The sequence below is a fragment of the Manacus candei genome, unplaced genomic scaffold (genome assembly GCF_025592945.1).
Source record: "Manacus candei isolate 608988 ecotype Guabito, Panama unplaced genomic scaffold, ASM2559294v1 h1tg000014l, whole genome shotgun sequence".
Taxonomy (NCBI): domain Eukaryota; kingdom Metazoa; phylum Chordata; class Aves; order Passeriformes; family Pipridae; genus Manacus; species Manacus candei.
Genome location: NW_026138062.1, coordinates 35220481 through 35232974, shown reverse-complemented (window position 1 = coordinate 35232974; position 12494 = coordinate 35220481). Strand labels below are relative to the sequence as shown.

The window sequence follows — 12494 nt, the reverse complement described above, 5'->3', positions numbered from 1 at the left end:
TCTAAATGAGAATTATTCCATCTACTTAGTTTAGAAATCCTCTTTTCTACTCCCTCAACATTGTTCTTCCATGTTTCTTTTATAAATAATTTCTAAAAGTCTATTTCAAAGTAGTGATTTTTTTTTAAAAAAGGTACTCTAAAAAGAGAGTACAAACAAAAAGAGCCAAAAGGAGTAATTTCAGGAAAACACAAAAGGATTTGTCCTATTTCCACAGCTATTGGGTAAAATGGCAAAGGAAGCGACTCTCTAAGACATACTCTAAATTAACGAGTGACCAAATTTAATTATTAAGATGCAGGATTACTGAAATAAGAGATCCCTTTGCTTTAAATGGCAATGTCTTTTCCAGGCTGCAGTACGTAGCTAAGGCTCCAGTTGTGCAATTTGCACCTTCCTTTTAGGCAAAGACTCTTCTGCAAGCAATTAACCTCCAAGGAATCTTTACAAACTGATAGGTCCCACAGGGGGAATTAAGCTGAGTCCTATATCTATTGAAGTTAATGACAACTCCCCCACTGACTTCACTGGGAGCAGGATCAAGATCTCCATTCGTTCAGTTTAGAAATAAGAGAAGAGTAGTGCGTTTGTGTATGCAAGCTCAAACTAACATAGGCTGCTAATTATTTTCATCTGTTTCTTATATAACATGAAATTAGTGTAGGATTTTTCTATTTGTGTATATCTGCAACCAAATTAGTAATATAGATTGAAAGGGATTTTCCAAAACCAAGACCTTTGTTGTCTTGGCACTGAAAAAGTCCAAGATGACAAAATGAATCACACTGCTAAGAGAAACACTGAAAGGACAGCCTGGGTTAAATTGCTGTATTAACTTCTTAATTTGCCCAGTGAAAGTCCCCATTGCCCTCCTGCAGGAGGCTGGTGTGCTACTTCTGAAAGGCCAGTTCCGCTTGCATTTGCTTTGTTGCTGATAAAAGCAATGACTGACCCAAGTGAGAAAAGTTTATCACAATTTGGTCTAAATCACGATACACAACAAACTGTTTGCCCCTCTAATCTTCTTTAAATGTGCTTTGCCAAGGCTGTTTCGCTGAGCTTTTTCAACTCTGTTAAACACAGAGACCAATTTAGGGAAAGCACAATAGTCCAATGGAGTGACGCCATCAATGAAAAATGACCCTTGTGTACGAGGTTACCATTATCCCATCTCCAAGTTGCTCTTACTCACCCACCTACACCACTACAGCTGCATGCAACTTAATGATGGCTTCAGCCTTTCAGGCAGCTAGACTGCTATTTATAACCCCACGGGGTCTGACTGTGGTGCTATTCTTTCTCCCCATCCTCAAGAGGCATTATGCAGACAGCATGACATGAAGAGATGGCTGGTACTACAGAAGAGCAGTTTCCAATAAACAGATCATTGTGTTTTAACATAAAGAAGACTTCCAGTTGCCAATTAAGAAGGCTGAATCCCACCTTTATTTTGTGTCTCACAAAGCATAAGAAGTGGGAAGGAAAAGGAGATGAAAAGTAGACAGAAATAGGAAAGAAAAGAGGTTAGTCAAGAATTTCTTTCTTTTTTTTTTTCCTACACTATATCTTTCTCTTTTTCTTCTTGTCTTGAAAAAAGTTACATTAGGTTTCCTGTTAGATGGATGTATATTGAAATGATAGGGACTAGTTGGGAAGAAAGGGTGAGATTTCAAAGTTAGGATTGCCCCACTCTGCAGACTTTTGCTTTCTCTTTCTGCTCTGGTCTACCTGCCATCCTTTCCTATGTCACACCCCTGACTGCGGAGTCTGATGGCCCTACAGCCATTCTGGATTTATTTTCCTTGCTTGAAATAACAGCGTGTAAAAGTGACAATTAGGAGCTCTTTATCAACCTTCTTCCCCACCCACTTAATTACCCTGCCATCCCCTCTTCTCTGTTCAAAACTGTTCTTCCAAAATTACCTGAGGATATGAAGGTGCCTTGTTATGCAACCAGGAGGGAAAAAAAAATCAATGGAAGAATAAATACATAGAGAAAGGACCTTGAGGAGTTCGAGGGCTGAGGACCACCTGCAGTGGGTGTTTGAACGACTCAGACCAGGGGCTGGAGTGTCAGTGCAGAGCATTTTTGTGTATGAGCCACAGCAAGGGGCTGTGCATGGGTTTATTTGATTTCAAAGTGATGGTGCTTCTCCCTGGACTCAGGGAGGAAGCACAAGCAGCACTCAGTGCTCACTTAGATCATTCAGCTGTGCTGAAGGGAGCAGGGATACAGCAATGCTGCAGAGGTACAGTGTCTGTCAGATACTAGAAAAGCTGGAAATGCTTTAAAACTGAAGCAGATAGTGGACGTTGTTAGGAATGATGCCACATCAGTAGAAATTATGTGGTTACATAAGATCATGGTGCTTCTCATGCTTATTATAACAAAATAACAAGTCTCAGCAGAATAATTGGCCCAGCGTGACACAACAGAAATACCCACCTGGTTACAGGGTGGCTGGAGACTTTGGGTAACTCTGTCGTAGCCAAAGCAAAAAACTGAGAGCAATTACAGCTTTTGATACATTCATGAGGGCAGAACAGTGGATATCTTAGTAAGATTAAGAAAAGGAGAAACAGGTTGCATTTGGTGGGAAGGACTGGGGCTTCTTGCTATTGTTAAGAGGCTCCTAGGTGGTATTGTGATTCAAGAACCACACGGTCGTTTAGATTTTTTTTTTTTCTCGATTAGTATCAATATTTTTCTTTCTTTAGTCTCTCTCCACAATGACAAACTTGCTATCTTTGTTACTATCTGGACTAAATTAACATTCGTGGTCATATTTCTTGTGCAAGAAGATTGAATAACCATTTCCACCATGTTTCTCTTCCTTTCTCAGGCAAAAAAAAAAAAATCTTGCTAATTCTACCTTTAGTTTGTCAATTTCTACTTTTTGTTTGAATTTATCAAGAATGCCATGGAATGGAAAAGCTAGAAAAAAATAATTTGAGCAAAGCAGATGACAATGAAGTGCTACAACAACATTTATGTGCTCGGTCTTTTCAATAACATTTGAACTTAGCCTGTCTGAAAACTTCAAAGCAATCATAAGCCTTCGTCTAACAGTCATTCTTCTATTTTTCTGCTGTTGTAGTAACTAATTATTTTTTTTCATTATTATTGCTAAAATCAAGAGTATTTTTTAAAGCATGGATAATCAACTTTAAGCAAACTGTCTGCTTATTTTGTCTGGAAAAGAAGTTACCTGATTTTAAATATGCAGAAAACACACAATGCTGCTCGCTTGAAAACTTATTTGCCTGGACATAGAATCATGACACAAATTTATATCTTAGTCTAGTCTACCTGTCCTGTTAAAAAAAACCAAACAACCATATATTAAATTAGAACTTTCATCTGCAGGATAGTCAAGGAAATCTCTTGCAGTCTTATATTGTTTGTAATATTACAATTGTTTCTAGGAATCAACACAAATAATACATACTGACTGCCTCTGTAAGATATTGCAGCTGCACAAATTAGTCACATTTTGGTGGGAAATCCAATGATTATTTTTAAGATCAGACATTGGAATCATGCAACTGTCTTCCTATTAGAACAACCTGGAAGAAAACCAAACTTTGGTAGCCTGAGATAGAGTTAGTTGTGCTTATCTAGGGTACCAAATGGCATAAATTGCCCGAAGTGGGCGGACTGAAACCACTGCTCCAAGAGACCTTTGTGGCCATTGGCTTAGACACCCATATTCCTATGAGTAGTGGTAAAACAACTCCAGATTTTACCAGCACCAAAAGTAATGGTAAATTATCTGAAAAAAGGAAGCCCCTATTTCAGGCAGGAAAGATGTCTTTATGACTGGGGCTGGGGAAGACAGATTCTGGATTTTGTTTCTGTCTGACCTTGGCAGTTCAACATACTTTTCTCAGCCTAAGTGCCATATGTGTAAAATATGTGATGATAGGAGTAGTACCTTATAACCTATGAGTCTGCAAGGACCAATCCATCAATGCTTCTCTGGCACTTTGATGCTTACAGTGATGAGAGCTATATAAAGTGTACACATGGGGAAAATAATCCATTATCTACCCATGCAGAGGACAAAACCTAAATTCCATTTTTTTAAAAAGATTTCAGATTCAAGTGCCTATTTCAAGATTTGATTGATTATTTTGATGATGGTCCATTAATCTTCTAAACTGGAATTTGCAGGTTTGGCTAATAATTTATGTCTTATATGAGTGCGGGATAGCTCTGAACCTGAAAGATTACACATAGCCTTACTACAAAAGTTAATTTACCTTGGTGACCTGTCTTTGCCTAAACATTGCAAACAGCAAAATGAACACTTTAGTTCCTGTCAGTGGCACTGTCCTTTTTAAAAAGACCTTTCTTAACCTTCAGGTTAAGAAAACTGATTAAGAAAAGCCTTAAAAGCCATTCCCTCAACATCCTGGTGTACGTAATTAAACTACTAAGCTGAAGATGTGAGTGATGTTTCCAGTTCCTGTACTAAAGGGAGGCAGTTTGCTCTAATTCTGTTCCAGGGTCTGTCTTTTATCTAACCAATACAAAATACCTGAGTCAAATCTCTTCTCACTTCTTGCTTTTCATTACATAATTCAGCAAATTTTGTTTCTATGCCAGGACAGGAATGGCTTCTTTACTGTCTTATTACCACATGCTGACCCAGAGAAGCTGTTGCTTCCCATAAATCACCTACTCCTCTTCACATAATCTCCTTCGATCTACTTGGTCCCTACGGATGAGGGTAGAAGTGGTGGCTCTCACCAATCTAAGAGCATGCTACCTGCCACCTGAAGGGAGAGATGCTGGACATGCCTTCTGCTTATTCCTGTCAGGCTGTGAGTTGAAGCAGCTCTCCTGGCTTTACCCAAGCTGTTGCTGGGCAGGAGGTGGAAGTAAGCATCCAAGAGCAGGGAGGAAAGCACAGGAGGGAGAGTGGAAACGCTTCCCAGAAGCAACAAGACTCCTGAAATGGCACCAGACTTGAAATTTTTCTCAGGAGCTGCCCAAGAATGCTCTGAATTGGAAAGGGCTAGGAGAACATGCAATTTCACTCAGCAATTCCTATGTGCTGTGTTTCTGACATAGAGTGCCAGAATGTGTGGGTGTGAGGTGGGTGTGTGGGTGCTGGGTACTGTGAGGGTCCCTGTAGCAGATTCACAAAAGAAACACAAATAATCACCAATTTCTGTGGCAACGTCACAAACAGGAAATATTTTTCATTTTGTTCTCTGGAAAAGTAGGAAAATACTTCCTCCATAAAATAGTTAATTTTTTTATGAAGCGTTGTTGTGTCAGATTCTGAGATTACAATCAATCATTAAGGTAACTAGAGATTTTAATCTGCTTTGCATTCAATCTCTGATTCAGTTTCAATTCCAGCCTCACCACAAAATAATACAAATATAATCATGATGCAGAGATACTGGGATTGCTGTATACCTCAAAACAACCACTTGTAAAATACCTCAGAAAAGATGCCACCTAACTCATTTTTGATGCAGCAAAAGTCTTGGCAGGCTAATGTATGCTTGATTAGTTATTCAGTCTCATTGATAGGATGAACACTGCACAAAGGCTTACGTTTAGTATTGTGCTGTAATCAGTTGGTTTAAAGCCTGTTTTCACCAGTCTCTGCAGCAGCAGGGAACAGGGCCTCCCTGTCTGCTCCTGCAGCCAAGCCATATGCAGCATATGTTCAGCTGAGGCACTGCTGACACCCCCTGTCAGCATCTGGTAATTTTCCTAGCAGGGACAAGACTTAGATGAAAGTTTTAACTCTGAAAGTCCTGAAGAGCCACAGACAAATACATTCCAGAATAATTGTTTTAATCGAAGAGCAAGAGCTGCACCTTTGCACTGGCCAATTTCAGCTGACTGCAGTATCATCTTTATACTTGACCATACCAAGAGAAGATGCTTCATTTATGAGAACTTCTCGATCAGCTCATAAACAGCTCTTGTTCAGTGTTCATCCTTTAGAGTCACAGATACTGCTGCCTAAGAAACAATGAAATAACAGCCATCCTGCTCCATGCATAATATTTTATGTCTTGATTTTCCAATACTTCAGCAAAATATTTTATACAAAAAACCACTTGGAAATTATTCAAAATTGACTATTACATATTTCATTATTCTGAAGTCTAAGAAACCCTTCGACATTTCAACTTCTACTAAATCATTCAATATCCCAATGAAGCATGTTCTCTTTTCTCACTAGTCCTGCTTTTCTCATTGTTTAGGGCTCCAAAGCTGCACCACTGTTACTAGTAGAAACCAACATGTAATTTTTAGCCAAATATCATTTTACTGGAACCTCTAAGCTTCTGAGAGCTTATTAGTTCAGATTTAACCTGGTATTAAATGAGAGAGTCTGAAATCCAGGCTTTATAGCAAGTATTAAACAGCTTTGCTAACACATAGTAATGAAAATCAATTAGCATATGACCAAGCCCAGGCTCATTTCCCCTAACTAGGAGCTGTTTTTCCAAGGAGGATATTGAGTACTTGTGACTACTTTCTGCTGCAGTATTCTTACATAGGATCATGTGGTGGTTTCATCCTGTGCTGAAAGTTTTGGAAAATACTTCGCTGGCATCTGCAGCCTACTTTTGTTCCCATAAACTTCTGCCTCTTTCCCCACTTTATCTTAATGGGTAAACAACTCTAAACTTGTAAGTGTTGTTAACGTAGCTAATTGTGCTTGAAGTTACACAGAAACCTCTCTAATTTACCAAAGACTCCAAAAAGCTCGGTTTTGTTTGGGTTTTTTTCTTATTCCCCAGAAAAAAACACAGCAGAAAACTTGATGGCCATTACTCCAGGAAAACTGGCAGTCACCAAGTTGCTTAATCCGCAGTTTACTTGCGGACTTATTTCATACCCCGGATTCAGTTAAAGTACATCGCTAGAGCCGTGATCTTGCAAACATTTTACGTAGGTGATTCTCCAATATTGCATGCTTAAAATCACACTGATTTCAAGAGATAATCTACAATAAATGTGTGTGCAATCGATAGTTTAATTGGGGGAGTAAGGGCAAAGGCAACAATGTGATTGCTTACTTTCAAAAGATATGTTTATTAAACACAGAAGTGTATTTGAATTAAAGTGAGAGTGCTCCAACAGTCACTAGAACAGAACTGTGCCTTGTGCTTTGGCCAACCTGAAGTATAAGTCTGAAAGCAAAATTCATGTTTAATTTTTAGTTCAGAATTACCACTGTTTGCAGTAATACCAGGACCAAAATCAAAGAGCATCTCTTTCCTTGTCTAGCAGAAAAGGCAGGGGCTGCAGTTTTGGAGTAATTTTCCTTGTCTGTAGATGGACTTAAACCACTTACTTAAAGGTTTCAGGTCCTATCTTTTTGCTTCCAAACAATGGAAGATTATGGTTTTCATCTGCATATAAAACAGTGAGAATAGCTGTTGTAACAGTATGTTACAACACTTTTTCTGTGCCAAATAAATCTGAATTTTACAACAAGACCAATGGCAGCCTCTTCACCCAGAACAAGTTTCCAAGAAGGAGTAATAGTTAATACTGTAGTTTGCAGAGACTACACCACATCTTGGTCTCATTAAGATACATTTGGTCAGCAACAGATCAGTTTAGTACCCTTTGTTAAAGCCTGCCTTTCAAAATGCCTGACTGACAGTACAGGACAGTGGTCCAGCCCAGTGCTGTTGGTGACAACACACCAGCACACAGAGCCACCAGTGGCTCAGCAATATGGCTGGGTGAGCTTCTGCCCAAGGGGGGTCCGGGAAGCTGGGGTAATGCCAGGGAATTTTCCCCCCAATGCCACTGCTGGTCGGATCCCCTTGAAGTCACAGTGTGCAGAGCACCCCGTTGCACGTTGCACGGTGTGTGAGCTCAGGGGTGAATAATGCTCAGTTGACTTTGCTAGATGAACTACACAGATTATCTGCAACTCTGAAAACCAGATACACATTAACAGAGGGGCAAACCACACTGTAGCCAACACACAAAACTTCCAATATTAGTCCAGTCATGGGTTTGCACTTAACTGGAACAACTAATAAAACCATAATTATAAAATGCAATTAATTATCAGCATATATACCTAAATGGTTATGTCTTCCAGTAGCCACTAACTACAAGATCTGCTCTTCTGGATAATATTTAATCTAAATATATGAAAATCCATTGCACAAAATATTGTCCAGTTACAGTACAAACCTTTTTCCAGTAAACCTGTCTGGTTTTTGAAAGAGTCTGTTGTTGCCTGGATTCTGGGCTCAGTCCTGCTGAGCACCCTGTAAGTCCTTAAACGCTGCTGGAGGAAAAAAGGACTTGGCATGATCCAGAAGCAGTCAGTACGTTGCAGGATTGAGTCTTAAGTTAATATATAACAAACGGCTACACAGAGGTCTGTGAAATCAACAAGTTAAACATACACTTGGAATAACTGTAACAGAGAAGAAAGAATATTTACAGGAGCATTTCCTTAAAATCTTTGTGTTGAAGGGTCTTGTATGCAGCATTCCTACATATTTAACACATGAAAGCAAAGGTTTGGGAGTGTGCTGGTGAAAGTAAAATTAAGTAGTCAAGGCAGAAATAATCTAAAGTTGCAATCAGAGCCTTCTAGTTAAATATTGTGCAAATGGTGAGCTCGTTGTAATCAGCTAGAATCTACTCTGAGCAAGCTGCACCTGACAGTGTGGACAAAATGGATGACCCAGGGTGGCACACACTGAATACACATTTCACATTTCACATCTGTGAAAGTAAAATTAACAAGGAACGTCAAAACTTTATCACCCAGCTCTAATATTTGCAGGTGTCGGCAGCAGAACCAAATGCCAAAGTTATACCTGATCATTTACTGTAGCAGATGAAAGAGGCAGAAATCAAAGGTATAATTATGTCTTTGAGAACTGCGAAGTGGCACAGGAAGGTAGCCGGGTGTACAGCAGGCACTATGGGTGGGGAGCAGAGTTATCCCAGCAGCAGAACAATGTGGAAAACCAGACAGACACCTGCCAGAACAGAGGGACATGTGCCTCCCTGCTTTTGCTGCGTGGTGTACAAGTGGGGGTATAACTCCACGTTCCCAGAGACCCACATTTATCTCGAGAGCCTGGCGTCACATACAGAAATATAGAGTGCCCCTGCTTTGTACTCTTCAGTCAGAAGGACCTGTACAGCTCCCTCCTATATATCCCTATACAGAAGACAAAGTTCTATATAACCAATCTGCTAGAATGTGATTCAATATTCCCTTTTCCTCCGTAGAAGAAATATCAACTTTTAATTGCATTTTTTTTTGAATTGTGGTAGAAAGATGTGAAGACTAACTGCAATTGTGAATGCAAGAGAACACTAATTCAAAGAGAAATTAGTTTCTGTCTTGCAGTTCTTTTCCATTAATAATTATCCCATGTATTATTCCATGAATAATCAAAATGATAATTTTTAATGGCAATATCACATTCATTTCTTAGAAGTGGAAATGCTAGCAGATTTCCTTAATAATAGATTTACATAACCAAGATAACTTTCAAAACCTAATTAATAATTTATAATCAAGTGTGAGGCTTCATATTATGTCACTTGCAACAATCTGCAATTCAGACATTATTGAATTCCCAATTATTAGTTAAATTAGTTTTAGTGGAATACTCTGCTGAATCCCAGTACCAAGAAAATTAACTGTATGAGAGTATAAAGACAGGAATACAACTCCACAATGTTTGACGTATGCTCAAACCTTCAGTGGATAGAAGGAAGTAAGTGCCTGACAGCCATGCTCTTCTCATGCAAAACTGGGCTTTTACAATTTTAAGCCTTCCGAGTCAGACCCAAAGTCCACTAAAGTTAAGAAGACTTTCCTCTGATTCTATAAAGCTTTAAGTAAAGATTATCAAAAAGGCTAAATTCAAGCAACTTTCTTGGTCTCAAATCACTCACCAAGGTGCTCATCTAGGTTGTTGTCACATGAATGCTGATTTTGATCATAGTCCTTGGAGGCAAGGAAATGCAAAAATACTACATATTTTTGTAGTTTGAAATTTTAGGAGAAATGGAAATGCAAATAATACTACATGGCACAAATTGATCTCTCACAGATCTACTCACTGAATACCTGGTTGGGTTGAGGTTGGAAGACACCTCTGGAGATCATCCAGTCCAGCCCCCCTCACAGAAGGTTTGAAGTTGGAAGACATATGTGGAGGTCACTGAGTATAACACCTCTGCTCAAAGCAGAGTCAGCTAGAGCAGGTTGCTCAGAGCCATGTCCTATCAAGTTTTAAATAATTTTTTGAAGTCTACAAGGTTGGAAAGATTGCCTCTTGCCTTTTTACTGGATACCAATGAGAAGAGTCTGGCTCTGTCCTCTTTATCCTCTTTTACTACTTCACTGCTATCAGGTTTTTATACTCATTGATAAGATCCCCTCAGCATCCTCTTCTCTGGGATGAACGGTCCCAGTTCTCTCAGCCTCTCATCATATATCAGATGCTCTAGTTGTTGTATCAGGTACTAATCCCAGTTTGTATCCCCTGCAAACTTGCTGAAGGTGCGCTCTATCCCATTGTCCTGGCCAAAAATGGAGATGTTAAACAGTATTGGCTGCAGTACTGATGTCTCAGGTACAGCACTAGCGACTGGCTTCCAGATGGATTTCATGCCACTGATCACATGTCTTAGAACCCAGTGGTTCAGCCAGTTTTCAGTCTGCCTGACTATCCACTTGTCTGGTCCATACTTCATCAGTTTGCCTGTAAGCATGTTATCAGAAACAGTGTCAAACATTTTGCAAAACCCACTGCTCTCTCCTTGTCCTTGGAGCAGCTCATTTTGTTGTAGTAGGCTATCAGATTGACCAGGCATGATTTCCCCTTGTAAATCCATGTCAACTACTCACAATCACTTTTTTTGTCCTTCAGATGTTTGGAAATGGTTTCTAGGAAGATTTGATCCATCTCCTTCCTGAGGACTGAGCTGAGACTGATTAGCCTATACTTCCCCAGCTCCTGCTTGTTCCCCTGCTTGAAGACTGGAGTCTTGCAGTCCTGAGAAACCTTCCCCAGTCACCACAACCTTTCAAATATCATAATGAATGGCCTTGCAACACAATCAGCCAGCTCCCATAGGTGTATCCCATCAAGTCCCATGGCCTTGTGTATTCAGTTTTATTTAAATGTTCCCTGAACTGATCCTTACTGAAGATAAGTCTTCCTTTTCCCATTTCTCAACCACTCAGGGCCTGGATTTGCTCAAGGCTGGTGTTACTGGTGAAGACCGAGGAGTAGGTGGAGTACTTCAGCCTTCTCCATGTCCTTTGTCCAAGGTCCTCTGCCACATTCAGCAGCAGGTCCACATTTTATCTAGTTTTTCTTTTACTGCTGATTCCCTTATTGAAGCCTTCTTTGTTGTACTTTATATACCTCACCAGATCTAATTCCCAGTGAACATTGCCTTTCCTAGCCCCACCCCTGCATGCTCAGTCAATGTCTCTGTATTCCTCCCAGGAATACAGAGCTCCTGCCCCTGCTCCTACCTCTTGGTGGTGAGTTGACCTTGGCTTCCAGATGCCTACCCAGACATGCTCTCCCTCCCCCTCTTTAACCGGATAGGGGATAGGGGGTTGGGGGGGGAAGATAAGATGGAAAGTAGGTCATAGGTCAAGATATCATAGGTCAAGATAAAGACAGGGAGATCAGTTACCAGTTACTGTCATGGGCAAAAGAGTTGACTTGGGGAAAATTTTAGTTATTCCAATTAATATTTTAGTTATTCCAATTTTATTTTTCTAATAAAAAAAAGGTTTAGATAGTGAGAAACAACACCTTTCCCCTTACCCATCCTTTTTTTCCAGGTTCAGCTTTATTTCTTCATTCTCCTCTCTTCAAGCCCACCCTGCCTAAGTGACACAGATGAATGGGGAACTGTGGTCAGTTCTGGTCAGCCTATCACAGTAGGTTTTTGCTGGTCCTTCCTCCTCAAACTTTTCCCCCACTCTGTTGTGGGTCTTTTCCATGGGTTGCTGTCCTTCAAGAACTGTTCCAGCATGGGTCCTCTCCATGGGCTTCAGTTCTTCAACATGGTTCCTCTAAGGGCCACAGCTCCTGTTAGGAATACCTGCTCCTGTGGGTGCTCTTAAAGGACGGTAGTTCCTTCAGGAAACATCCAATTCCTCCACTGTGGTCCTCTCCATGACCTGCAGCATGGATACCTGCTCCACTGTGGTATCTCCATGGACTGCAGGAGAATGTCTGTTCTGGTACCTTGAGCACCACTTCCCCCTTCTTCTTCTCTGACCTTGGTGCTCACAGAGCTGTTTCGTACACTTTTTTTCTCACTCCTCACTGTCTGTACAGTGTTTTGCCTCTTTCTTAAATACATTTTCCCAGGGGCACCATCACCTTCCCTGATGGACTCAACTGTGTCCTACAGTGGAGCTGTCTGGAACTGCCTGTGTCTGGCATGGGGCAGCCTCAGCCTTTCTTCACAGAGGCCACCCTACAGCCCC

The 12494-nt window shown here is 40.4% G+C and overlaps 1 protein-coding gene across 6 annotated transcripts in view; it reads right to left on the bottom strand.

Moving 5' to 3' along the window:
* Positions 1-12494, bottom strand: part of SPATA13 (spermatogenesis associated 13) — a 154768-nt gene that overhangs the window by 54009 nt on the left and 88265 nt on the right. Inside the window, exon 1 of one of the 6 annotated variants that reach the window (XM_051780101.1) lies at positions 8195-9050. The exons of the other annotated variants lie outside the window; for them this stretch is intronic. The gene's annotated coding sequence lies outside the window, so the exon portion shown is untranslated. Of the gene's footprint in view, positions 1-8194; positions 9051-12494 lie in introns of those variants that run through there. 6 annotated transcript variants of the gene reach the window in all.